General features: G+C 44.0%; 1 protein-coding gene across 6 annotated transcripts in view; it reads right to left on the minus strand.

Moving 5' to 3' along the window:
- The window catches only part of MGAT5 (alpha-1,6-mannosylglycoprotein 6-beta-N-acetylglucosaminyltransferase), a 388,895-nt gene that overhangs the window by 243,481 nt on the left and 131,237 nt on the right, over positions 1-14,177 (minus strand). The window lies entirely within an intron of this gene.

The following is a 14,177-nucleotide window of genomic DNA, read 5'->3' on the forward strand; positions in this document are numbered from 1 at the left end:
AAATGGCACCATTCTTTAGGCGTCTGAAAGCAGAGACTGAGCATCCCCTCCTTCGAGGGACCGACCCAGGATGTATTCTGAGTGTGCCTATGTTGCGGGTCAAAGAATTCCTCTTTCTGAGCAGCATAAGAAGAAATGATAGGGGACCCTGGAGCAATTAGCTTTCAGGGTCAATAATGAATCAGATCTGTGCTGGTCTTCCTCTCTCTTTTCCTCACCTGTCAACCGTCATCAGTAGCTGGTAATACCTCTCCTGGTACTGATAGTAAACGATACATAAATTCTAGTGATGATCCAGGTACTGTGATAGATGCTTTTCATGCCTTAGCTCATTGAATTCTTAAAAGAGTCCTATACGGTAAGAACTATTAATGTTATGTCTGTTTTACAGATGAAAAAACAACAACACGGAGATTACCTTGACAAAGGTCAGTTGGCTACATGGCAGAGAAGAGAGAATCTATGGCCAGCCGGCCCAGGAGGCAGCAAGCCAGGCCCTGCCTTCCCTAGACCATTCCTCTTCCCTGCCAATCTGTTTATGGCCAAGAATGGTCTGAACAGGCTTAAAGGGTTGTGAAAAGCAATGAAGAACATGTGACTGAAATCCTACCGTAGTTCGAAAGCCTAGAACATTCACTCTTGGCCCTTAACAGAAAAAGTTTTCCAACTGCAGAATTCTAAGCCAGTGGCTCCCAGAGTGTGGTCCCCAACTCGGCAGCGGCAGGAACATCAGTGAGAAAACCAAATTCTCAGGCCCCACTCCAGACCTACCGAATCAGCAACTGGAGGCAGCCAGCAAGTGGGAGGAGGGGTGGACCCAGCCACCTGTGCTTCAATAGGCGATTCTGATGCCTGCTCACGTCTGAGAGCCCCGAACGCAGGCAGATGCCTTCACTGTGCCGCGCCACGGCTCTGCCAGTCCGTGTGGCGGTATCTCCCTCTTCTCATCCCATAAGCTCCTCTGGCCCACCACACCCTCCACATCGCCAGTCTGCTAGCCCCTTAACCCCCAGGGTCTCCCTGTCTTCCCTCAAGCTGCTCCCCAGACCTGGCTGAGCCTGCCCCACATCATGCGGACCATCAAAACCAAGCCTGTCTCCCCCTCCTCACCCCCACCCAGCTCCATTCCCATCTGCTTCAGACTCCTCCCCTCCCTCCAGGGTATGATGCCCCCTCCTAGCCTGAAGTTGTAAAACACTGTCTACCTGGCCTGTTTACCAGTTTCTCTATGGGATCCATGACACCTTTAAGAGACTCCCCGCTTGTGTTCTCAGAGAACAATGCGGCCAGGGAACCAATAAAACCCCCACAGACTGAACGAGCTGGTTACCAAGGCTCAGTGGCACTTCATTCAGCCTGTTCTCACACGGGCCAGCTGAGAGGCACCTGCGTTCACCGCTGCAAGGATGCACTGAGCATGTGCGGCCATCAGGCCCCGGGGACTGAACAGGGACAAGACAGAGCTCCCATCCTCAAGGCCTGAGGCTTCAGAAGGCCCCCCTCCACCCCAGGAAGTGGCTGCACTTCCTTTTCAATAAGCCATGCCAGTTAGCCGAAGTCACCCCAGGGCTGAAGGGATTTTCCCAGAGCAAGCAAACAAGATGCTTACCAAGAAAGACAGCCTCTGGTAATTTTCTTTTGCTATTTTTAGGAGAGCCCCCAAAGCAGACAGGAATTACCTGTCAGCTTTCATACAAGAAGCCTTGCTTTGCTTCCTCCAATGAACCCCTGAAGAAGCCACTCAAGGTTGCAAAGTTTAAGCAAAGGAAAGAGCAGATCCAAGAACTGAGCAAGAACCCAATAGTAGGCGGTGCTTCTCTGCCTTGGCTTTGGGGAGAGGCAGGACCCACCCAGGTGATACATGCCAGGGGCAAAAAGAAAACCCAGACATGGCAAAATCACTTCCTAAAAGAACAGTGATCACTTCCTCGCTTCCCATCCACTCATCAACACGCTGAAATAGGGTTTCCCTTTTGAAATGTGACCAAAGATCACACTTGGCAAGGAAATACATCTTCATTTAAAAAATAAAAGTATATGAAAAGATACTAAAAATTACTAGCCTTTAGGGAAATGCAAATCAGAAGCACAATGAAATATCAATTCCCCTCCATCAGGATGGCTATAATCAAACAAGACAAATAAGAACAAATGTTGGTGAGGATGTAGGAATAGGAGAACCCTTATATCCTGTGGGCGGATATATAGCCTTATATCCGTGTACAATGGTGCAGCCGATGCAGAAAACTGTCTGGCACTTACTCAAATGACTAAGCAGAGTTATCAGATGACCCAGCTAACTCCGCTCCTAGGAATTCTCCTGAGAGAAATGAAAGTATACGTCCACACAAAAACTAATACATGAACTTTCACAGCAACACTATTCAAAATAGACAAAGAATGAAACCTAAATGGTCATCAAGTGACAATGGATGACCAAAATGGAGCAAATTTGTTCCATTCAGCAATAAAAAGAGATGAAGCACTGGTACATGCTGCAACATGGATGATCCCCAGAAATCCTAAGTGTCAAAAGGCAGTCACAAAATACCACATATTACGTGGTTCCATTTACATGAACTGTCTAGTAGAATAGGCAAATCCTAGAAGTAGAATGTGCACAGTAGTTGCTTAGGGTTCTGAGGGGAGGGGGGAATTAGGAGGTGACAACTAAGTCTTGCAGGGTTTATTCTGAGGGGTAGTGAAAATGTTCTAAGGTGGATTGTGGTGATGGACGCACAATTCTGTGGATATACTAAAAATGCTGAACTGTATACTTTAAATGGGAAAAGTGTATGAAATGTTAAACATATCTTAATAAAACTTTTCCAAAAAACAAAAAGCAAGCAAGCCCACCTCCAAAGGTGGGGTAGGAGGGAGAGCTGAATTGAAGACAGGCAGAGGAGCCTCGTAGGTGCACTGCGGCCCCAGTCAGGACCCACCCCTTCCGCTACTTCCACAGCCGAGTAAGGCTGGACCCTTACTTACTAAGGGCTGACCACAGGCCCTGCAACAGAAGCAAGTGATGCGAAGAAATTCGCCACCCGTTTACCAGGCAACGCTAACCCTTCTCAGCTCTGGATCAATCACTCTTCAAGGCGAGGCCTGCTTTGCCTACCAGATGCCAATTTCTCAACGCACTTGAGGAAACTCTCAAAATCAGCCCTGTTGCACAAGGGTCAGAACCAGACTGAAGAAGCAGTGAGGAAGCTCCTTCAAAGGCCCATCCGACATTAGTGGGAGACCATTTGTCACATCAGGACCCGTGTCTTTGGAGGATGGATGAAGATAGAAATGCCTATCCCTTCAGGAGCAATACCAGCCCCAGCCACAGAGATCTGACCTTGTCCTCAGGCCCACAGGACAGTCCCAACACAGCCTGGAGGTACCACATGCACATGGGTAGCATTGCCTGAACTTAGTCATTCCCACAACTCTGCTGTCCTATGAGGGGTCACCCGATCTTCCCACCTGTCTGGATGGCAGCCATCAGGGCCTACCCTCTTGCCTCCCCCTCCACAGTAATATTCAAGAAACCCTATCTGTGTTTGCAGAGGCTGCTGCCACGCCACCATCACTCTCTAGCTGTCCAAAGCCAGTGCACCCTCTAGCTCGCCAAGCTCCAGCGGCAGAAGAGGGTAAGTAAGGAGGTCTCTACACAGACTGCCAGGAAATCCACCCATGGTCAAGCATCAAAGAAGCAACTGGCTACACCAGCTGCTCACAAGAGTGTGCCCTCTACTAGGGGGGTAGGGAAACCTCACTGTTACAGGCCTGGTGAAATTGATTCGTACACTTTCGTTCCTGCGGCTGGTGCCGGAAATTGCTCAAGACTGCAAAACAGATCTGCGCTTCCAGACTGCAGCTACTGGTCCTCTGCAGGAGGAAAGCAAGACCTGCTGCCTTTTAAAAGACATCAACCTGGATTGTATATACGCCAAATGTGTAATCCTCATGCCAAAAAATATCCAGCTCGCGCACCACATCCCTAGAGATCCTGTTTAAGAACCACTATGATGAAAAAAAATTTAAGAAAAATTCTCTGCTTCCTATTACTGGTAGTTCTGAATGTTAAAATACCCCCCCACCATGGGGTCAAAAGATACCTAAATATATAACTGCAAGTGGAAAATGGGGTGGGGGTGGGGAATCAGTATTGGTAATTTCTCCACTTTCATTTGTGTGAATTTTTAATATAAATGTGGGGATGTAAAGCATTAATGCAAGTCAAAATGTTTCAGTGAACAAGTTTCAGCAGTTCAACAATATAAATAAACCTATTAAATTTTTCTGGACAACACCAGTATTTGGATTTTTTTAAAAACAGGTAAATTTCTTGTTGACTGCAACTAAATAGTATTTGTAGCATTTTTATCAGTAGATTCCATTCATTCACTATGCTTTTCTGAGTTGTCCTACATGCAAGTACATGTTTTTAAGTTTGCTATTGAAATACATTAAACTATTAAAACACACACACACATAAATCCTGAGTCCACTGTACTCATCCATGTTGCCTTGGAAACCCCATCACTATCTCACAAATGAACCCCATATCCTGCCTTAAACCTTCCCTGGATCCCTGGACTGAGGAGGGCCCGTCCTCCTTAGAGTACCCCCCAGAAGTATGTGCTCCTTCTAAAGAGCTTCTTAACTACTTCTCCATCGGATAATTTTTCTTTCATTTCCCCTATAGGGTCTGTGAGCTCCCTAGAGACAGGAAGTGCCAGGAATGGGACTGCCTGCACACTGGGGATGGTCATTATGTGTTTGCCAAATGAAAGAATGGGATGGCAGGGATGACAAAACACACGAGCAGTGACCTCAGGGACCACCGCGCGGGGTGAACCACAAAGAAGCCGGACACCCTGAGAACATAAGCCAACCTCACCTGTTGGGAGTTTTTAACCCTAGGATCTGTCACATAGCAGTGAACGACTACTTTGCCCTTGACTAGGTGGGTGTTAAACTAAAAAGGATGTGGTGGTAGATGGGTACAAAAAGAAAAAAAAAAAAGGGACAAAAGCTTCAGAAAATAATTCGAGAAGGGGCAGTGACTTTAGGACCAAAAAGATGTCCAAGACGAGGGATAGGAGGGGAAAGAAGTTTGGGGGATACTTAGGTAGAGGCTGTTGGTTCCATCACTGGGTATCCAAGATGATCCCAGGACATCAGAAGGGTGATGAAGGGGAACTGAAAGAATTCCTGCATCTAGCTTTCCTGGAAAGCCATAGCTGGTCCCACCCATTAGCACTGTGGGACTGTAGACAAGTCTGTCTCAGATTCTGCATAAGTAAAATGGGGAAAGTTGTAGAACCACAGAACACATTGGTAAACTAGATGAATAGGCGTTACTGGTCTTCAAACTGTGTTCCAAAGGACTTTAGGGTCCCCAGAGATGTTTCTGAGGTTCCACAAATGTTTTCATTTGAATTTTGTCTTCCTTAGCGTAATATTTCTTCCTTTAAAAAATTTGGTTAGGAAAAGTTTTATACTACAGATTCTCAACAAAACTTCCGCATACCTCTGTATGTGGAGTTTAAACTTTGAATTCCTATGCTAATTTGGTAGGAAAATTAATGCTTGGCAGTGGTCTTATTTGCTTATTTGTTTTATAAAATTCAGGTCCACATATCTACTCATGTGAGACTGCATGATAACAAATACTATGAGGCCCAGATTAAATGTCAGATGAGGGTCCATCATAAATTGTATGTTTCAGAGACATTTTGGCTGATCATTCTTCATTACAAGTAATAACAGTCTTTAGAGAATGCTAATGACTCAACTCTGAAACAATTCCCTACCACTTTTCTTTCCAGCCTCTGTACAAATTTACATTAATAGCAACTTAGAGAGCCTGGTGTTAAAAAACAGTAGCCATTACCATTTGCTATCAGGGTGAATCTGGACATCCACTAATCCACAGCCAAAATGCAGCACAGAAATCAACTGTGTGCTAACTAGACATGCGTGCACACCATCTCACTAATTCTGACTTTCCAGAGTAGCTCACTGGCCTAGTCATCCACTTTAAAAGGAAGTAGGATAAATTAAAGTGTATAAAATAGCTGTATGCAGACTGGGATACTATGTGAGATCTTGCTTAGGAAAATAATAACCAAGTACAAACTCTTCATTCACAGAGGCTGAGGTCCAGAAAACATTCTGTTTTCCGATGAGATTCAGAATCAAACCATAGCTCAAGCTTCCTGATCCCATTTGATCTGCTCCACACCAAGCTGTATCTCCCAGCTGCCTGCAGAAAACTCAAAGGGGAAGGAACTTACCACATGAAACCCCAACCAGAAACCACAGTCCAGTGACGGTAAGGACCTGTGAGTCTACTGTAATGCCGTACCAAGCTCGAGGAGCTGGGAGAATTAGCAGATGAAGAGAAGAAAAACATACATTCATGGAATTCCTGGTGCAAGGCAGGCAGATGGCCTGGGGTGGGAGTCTTGCTCTAAATGCGGTATCTTCTGTTGTTAAAAGGACAAGCTGAGCAGGAGGGAAGGACAAGCAAAACATTTTTTTCCTCCCAAGTAAGTCCAAATTCCTAGGAAGATGCCCCAAAGCTGGATACTCACTGGCTGCACGGTTCAATGCCACCAACCTGAAGCCAGTCCCGGGGCCCTCTCACCAGCGGCCCCCGGTCTGAGGTGTGAGTCCTTGTCAGCTGTGCTAACCACGAGCTCGCCTCCCAACTCATGGAGCAAAGGAGCCCGGGAACCAATCGTGTTGGAGGCGCTGCTGGAACACGTACAGACAGGGCCCTCCTTGTCCACCTTCTTGACTGGGTCCTCTGACACATTCTAGTCCTTTTTAACAGGAAAAACACATTCGAAGTGAAAACAGCCTGTTCTCTTCAGAACCGGCTAAACAAGTCTTATTTTGAGTCACTAACCAAAGACACCGGCTAAAGCAACACACCTTTGCTGTGGGGGCGGTGGCTGGGATGGTTCTGATGTTTAGGTTTTATATGACCCGTGCCTTTTACATCTGAAGTGATCAAACCAAGACAGCCCTGTGCCTGGTTTGCATTTATCAGGCGGCACTCACATTCTCCATGTGGACAGACGGAAGGGAAATGGCCAGCCATGCCCAGTTGAGGCAAGATCTGCCTTGCAGTTACACTGTTGACTGAGTGTAGTTTGGAGCTCCATAACTGGCATTAATAAATAAGTTTTCAAACACTGTAATAAAGCTAATGACTCTGTATCCGTAACAGGCCCTCCTTCTCACCCTCTCTATTCCATTCCTTCCCCATTTCCACCACCAACTATCCTTTGGTGTATGTGGCCATCTCCACTAGGGGGAGCAGAGGGGCAAGGAAAACACTTGGAAAGGCACACGATGACTGTATTCTTCTGACTTCCCCTCTTGGGCAGAAGGCTTGCACATTACGGGCAGGTGGACAAAAAGGAAAGGTGACAAAAGAGTGCGGAGGAAGCTGTCACTTCTGGATCAGATAGTATCTTTGTTCTGTAAGTTTCATTTACCAGGCTCACCGGTTATTCACAGTTGACAGAATTTCCCATCATCAACAGCAACAAAAAATAAAACCACAGCAAGTCCAAGAATTCAGAAAACATCTACTAAGCCACAACAAAAAGCATGGGTCCCTGAAAAATGAAATAAACCCATTTAATCCAAGGTGTCTCCATCCTTGGCACAACTAACATTTGAGGCCAGATCATTCTTTGTCATAAGGGGCTGTCCTGTGCATTATACGAATTTGACAGCACCCCGTCCTCTAGCTACTAGACACCTTTAGATGGACGCCTTTAGAACCTGCCATCCCCAACTGTGACAATCAAAAGTGCCTCCTGACAATGTCAAATATTCCCTAAAGGATAAAAGCGCCCAGGTTGATAACCAGTGCCTTAGCGCACCAGCAGGACATCACCCACCCCACTGGATGAGGCTCAGGGAGGGTGAGGCTGTAGGACTAGATCGAAGAGCAAGGAGAAGCAAACCAAGTGAACTCAGGAGTCAAGTCACCAGCCCTGAAGATGCGCAGGCTCAGAGCCCTGAGCTAAGACTGAGGCCACAAACGGACAGGGCAGAGCAGGGATGGGGCTGATTGCTGACGCTGTCCCAAGCTGACCGACAGATGAGTCTCATCTGTCACATCCTCATTTGAGGATGTGACTGTCATAATTGTCACATGAGTCTCATTTCATCCACATCCTTCAGTCCCAGTGCTATCCTGGTACCTGCCAAGGAGCTCATGCTTGGGCTGGCTATGCCCCTGTTTACTAATTAGTATGTGGCATGGAGGCTTCACTCCACAAAGATCCGAGTCTACAAATCAAGGCACAGGGAAGAAGCCTTTGAGAAGACAATCTCCAATGCTACATCAGACAGTCTTAAAAAGGAAAGGATTGTCATCTGGCTTCCAGCCCAGGAAACCGTGAATACACATTATGACAGGTCGATAATGACTCTCTAGGAAGAAAAAAGGAATGGTCTGTGAGAAGATCACATAGCGTGTAAATCTGTTAGGTAGGTCTCCTCAATGTTGGATGAAACACTCAAATATTCACTTCCACTTAGAGCCAAAGAACAATAAAGCCACAAAGGAATTTTTAAAGTATGAAATGTACTTTTTCCCCCTGAGGATCAGATTTCTGGTAACTCTCTATATGTAGAAAACATCTACAAATGACAACAGGCCCTAGATGACGCCGGAAAACCAGAGTCACAAAGATCATCAAAATTACTTCCAAAAAGTAGGACAATGCCTCAAAATAAAGCTCTTTATTCAACAAGTGCTCCCAGAACCCTATAAGCCGATCACCCCAGAACCCTACTCCTCCATGGGGGGTGGAGCACAGGCTGAATGCTGGACCAAAAGTGTTCTAGCTGCACTGTCTGCAGAATAGCACAGCTCTCTGAGCACTGGATCTGATAAAGATCAGCCAGTTAAAAGTTCTTTTTCTTAAAAAGAAAAAAAAAAGACTAGCTGGTGAAATGAGAAGATGAGTGCATACACACACAAACATGCACACACCATTGGAAGTGGCCAGTCAGAGGCTTATCAAATATAAACAGTTTAATGAATTTCCCATTACTTCTAAAATGGGGTTATAGCAAATCTCCATGAAGCACAAAGTCCTGGACTTTGGCTGATCCTGGGTCATAAATGCCCCAAGGCTAAATTTTCTTAAAGAAGTTAACCATCCAACACTGGATGATAAACTTACCTGTCCCTTTATTTATAAACCAAGGTCATCTCTCCCAATAACTACAAATATCTGGTCACAAGTTACAGGATCACACAAATGATGAATTATCTCAAGTTAAATGATGCATCTCAGGAGATTTCCCTGCCCTCCAAATCAAGAACTGCCTAAATCCAGGCCTTTCAACCCTGATGCATCTAAGAATCACCTGCATATGTGTTCACTCAGTTATGTCTGACTCTCTGCAACTCCACGGACAGTAGCTTGCCAGCCTCCTCTGTCCATGGAATTTCCCAGCAAGAATACTGGAGTGGGTTACCATTTCCTCCTCCAGGGGATCTTCCTGACCCAGGGATTGAACACACACCTGTGTTTTCTGCATGGGCAGGCGAAGTCTTTATCATTGAGCCACTGGGAAGCCCAATAATCACCTGGGCTCCTTAAGAGAAAAAAAAGATGCCCAGGTCTCACACCTAAAGATTCTGGTTAACTTGGTCTGAGGTTGTTACCCAAGCAAGGGTATTTTTATTTAGTATACAGGCAGATGTGATAACCATTACATCTTTGGAAAGATATCCTTTCTATCAAGTCTATGGATCCTATCTAGTGGGATCCAAAACATGGTCTACCCAGTATTTATAAAGATAAACCCTCTTTTCTGTGCAAATGCAAGTGTGCTGTTTACTCGACAATCTATATGCAAGGCCCTCTGGTTTTCTCCTTCAGGAATCACACGCTGATCTTTTCGGGTCAATACCCAAGGCACTCTGCCCAAGGAGGCAGTCTTTCAGGAAGGGCTAGTCGACTACAGAGCCCTGTTAGACCTCTGTGCTATGGAAGGACGTGTTGAAATAGAATGTTGGACTGTTAGGGCTTTTATTAATCTCTCCTTGGCACTTGGCTCCAAAGATGAGAGATTATCTGAGGCTCAAATAATGACCTCAGTGTCTACCAATGCCTCTAGTAACCAGCACCTCTATAACCTCATCTGACTTGTGGACCAGCAGCACTGAGATGAGCTGCTAGATTGTTGGAAATCTCAGGCCCAATCCCAAAGCAACTGAATTGGAACTGGCATTTAAAATGAGATGTACAGGCATTTGCACATTAAAGTTTAAGATGTGTTGCTTTTTATCTCATCCAGGATACTAAGAACCTCTCAGACACTAATATCCAGTGGGGGATGGTGGAGAAAACAGCATAATTCTTCTTTTTTAATGTGCAAAGAAATGAATGATTTGGTATTACTTTTAAATGGGGTTTTCCTGGTGGCTCAGTTGTAAAGAATCCGCCTGCCAATGCAGGAGATGCAGGTTCGATCCCTGGGCCGGGAAGATCCCCTGGAGAACGAAATGGCAACCCACTTCAGCATTCTTGCCTGGGAAATCCGATGGGCAGAGGAGCCTGGCAGGCTACAGTCCATGGGGTCACACAAGAGTTCAACATGACTTAGAGACTAAACAACAACAAATTACTTTTGAATAAACTGGAGGCATTTCAGGAAAACCAGTTATCTTATAGACTTAGTTACTTGTAAGAGGCATCCATTCAATGAGAATGACATCTGCAGGATTTTGATTCATTTTGCTAAAATCCAAGACATGTTTGGATCCACGTCTTCCAACATTAACTCTGATACAGCAAATAACTCTACACAGCGAATCATTCTATGCAGCAACCCAACATATACTCTGTGCTGCGCAAAGTTAGATATCATCAGAGGCAAGGGGGTTACTGGGTTTTTGTGTTATAATCGCTGAAGCGATCAGTTTAGAAAACTCGCTTAACAATTCTATTTTCCCAGATGACTTCAAAGTGAAACAGTCTTCAACCCAGGTAGCCATCCTCATCAGAGGATACTTAATTTTGCCTAAGATGATGTGAACCAATATTTAAGTTTCTAGAAAAGCCTCTAATTCTGGTATTTTCCAGGGCACAGAACTGACTTTATGATCACTGTAAAATGTTTTGCTGAAAGAAACTATTTTTGAAGGATGACTAAAGTTCTTTCTGAAAGAAACGCTATTTGAAGGATGACTTCATCCATCCACTGTTCTAGATTGACTTAGCCCAACCTTTTGTAAGAAAATGAACTCTTTAACCATCTCTCATTCTCTTACACACATACACACAAGCACACATACCTTGGGAACTTTCTAAATATTTCTTAATGCCTATTTCATTTTTGAAACAAGATATTAGTTTATGAAGTTCATTCATTTTGATACCATCTTTGTTCATGTGCAAAATGATTAATGACAAATTACCTTTTGCTTATTTAGGCTGTTACACACAATAGGCTCATTATATGAGAAAAACGTATGATTAGTCAACAAAATCAATTTCAAAATTACAGTCTTATTAGTACACATTTGGGGTGGGGACCCAATGTCTATTCAAAACCAGAAAGCAATCTAATTACCAGTCCCAGCAACAAAACCAGACAGGAAACAGCCCAATTTCTTATATATGAATTTAACAACAAATCAAATGGTTTATAAAAGGAGGACTCTTTACTTCCTCTGGACACATTTGCACACAGAATGTGTGTTCCATTTCCCAGCAAGAACCACAGAGGGGACTAAAACTACTCAATCATCAGTGCTCACACACCTTCTGGGGCAGGAAGGACAGCGTCTCAGTGGGGAGGATGGGGTGGACTGCTGGGCTTCCTGCCTTGGGGTGGGGGTGCACTCCCCCTTTCCCTGCCTCCAGGAGTTAAAGAGACGGGGCTTCTCTACCCAGCAGAGTCCGCCCATGGCTTCTTAGCCAACACCCAGGCAGCTGTGTAAATTTCCATCTAGGATGGGTCAGAAGTCTTACGCCCAAGGTCCATCTTCCAACCCAGCTTACTCTAATAAAGCTGGTACTGCAATCTTCATCTGGCTTCCACTATTCCCTCTACTTCAGAACCCAGAAGGAAGGGAGAGTATGATTAACTGGCAAATCCAACTCCCCATAAGTTTATTTTTTAAGTTTTCCTTGTTTTGTTTCTAAATATCAGGGTGAGACAGGTGGTTTCCAGCAGCTACTTGGAAGCATTTCTCCACAAATAACACATTGCAGGTGTATGAATCTTTATTTCTAATAAATTAAAAGACAAAATGACTATCACAGTCAAAATATTTTCTCTTTCTAAATATTGATTTTTAAAAAATACTCTAAGATATGCCAAAAGAATCCTGATCAGATGAATCCAACTTTTGGCTAGAAGGAAGATAATCTGAAGGAAAACTGGCAGAACTGTCAGTAAAATGATCAAGTTTGTACTTTGACCTCAGTGTTCCTTATGTGTTGTATCTGTAACCAACAGCCTATTAGGGGTATAAATAAATATTTTTATAACATACCATGTCCAAAAACTTCCTGGGTTTCTGGTTCAGAACTACTGACCATGATATAAGCTCTTCCATCTCAAAGGGGGATTGGAGATTATGTTTGTAAATATATATTATATTTAATGACTTTCAAAAATAGAAACATTAAAAAAGACATCATCACCATTCAGAATGAAAGCCCAGCGCAACCCCAGAGTCCCCAGAGCATAAGCACCATCACTTGGTAACCGCTGCTCTAGGCATTTCCAACCCCTGGACCTGCCCCGACCCTAGACAACATTTCTTGGAAGAAATCTTCAAAGGAATGTATATTTAACCTAAATAGAAAGCAGTAAAAAGGAAATGGCCAGATAAAACATATCTCTGAGTTTACCATAAAGTTGGCAAAGGTTTTCCTCATTATTCTTTTTTGTTTTCCGAGGGACCCAGAGAAGAAAGTTCTTTCATCTTAGCATCATGCTGTTGCTGTGCCCAGTCATGTCTGATTCTCAGCGGCCCCATGGACTGTAGCACTCCAGGCTTCTCTGTCCATCAAATTTTCCAGGCAAGAATACTGGAAAGGCTTGCCATTTCCTACTCCAGGGGATCTTCCAGACCCAGGAATCGAACCCGTATCCCTGTGTCTTTTTTGTGGCGAGTTCTTTACCATTAGTGCTACCTGGGAAGTTCTCTCAGTATCATCTGGGCATTTGAACAATTAGTTGGATTTTACTCAATGACATGTTAACATGTAACTGATATTGCTTCACCTTTCAAGTGGCTAAAGTCAAAGCCAAAATCACAGCCCACTTCTAGGAAACAAATTGGTGTCAATTTTGTGTTTAAACCTCATCCCTGACTCTTCTTTTTCTCTACTTTTCTCCCTGCTCCATTTTTTCTCTTCATTTTAAATGTATTACATATTTTAATCTTTTTTAAAACATATAAGCAATTAATTAACAAAAAGGAACAAGACAGCTGTAGCATACGGAATAGTGGTTCTCCAAATATGTCCACATTCTATCCTCAGAACCTATTATATTACATGACAAAACGGGGATTACAGTATTGGATGGAATTAAGGTTGGCAACATCTGTAGGATCATCAGAAAAGCAAGAGTGTTCCAGAAAAACATTTACTTCTGCTTCATTGACTCTGCCAAAGCCTTTGACTGTGTGGATCACAATAAACTGTGGAAAATTCTGTAAGAGATGGGAATACCAGACCACCTTACCTGCCTCCTGAGAAATATGCATGCAGGTTAAGAAGCAACAGTTAGAACTGGACATGGAACAATGACTGGTTCCAAATTGGGAAAGGAGTACGTCAAGGCTCTTTATTGTCACCCTGCTTATTTAACTTACATGCAGAGTACATCATGAGAAATGCCGGGCTGGATGAAGCACAAGCTGGAATCAAGATTGCCAGGAGAAATATCAATAACCTCAGATATGCAGATGATACCACCCTTATGGCAGAAACTGAAGAAGAACTAAAGAGCCTCTTGATGAAAGTGAAAGAGGAGAGTGAAAAAGTTGGCTTAAAGCTCAACATTTAGAAAACTAAGATCATGGTATCTGGTCTCATCACTTCATGGTAAACAGATGGGGAAAGAATGGAAACAGTAACAGACTTTATTCTCTTGGGCTCCAAAATCAATGCAGATGGTGA

The sequence above is a fragment of the Odocoileus virginianus genome, chromosome 13 (genome assembly GCF_023699985.2).
Source record: "Odocoileus virginianus isolate 20LAN1187 ecotype Illinois chromosome 13, Ovbor_1.2, whole genome shotgun sequence".
Taxonomy (NCBI): Eukaryota; Metazoa; Chordata; class Mammalia; order Artiodactyla; family Cervidae; genus Odocoileus; species Odocoileus virginianus.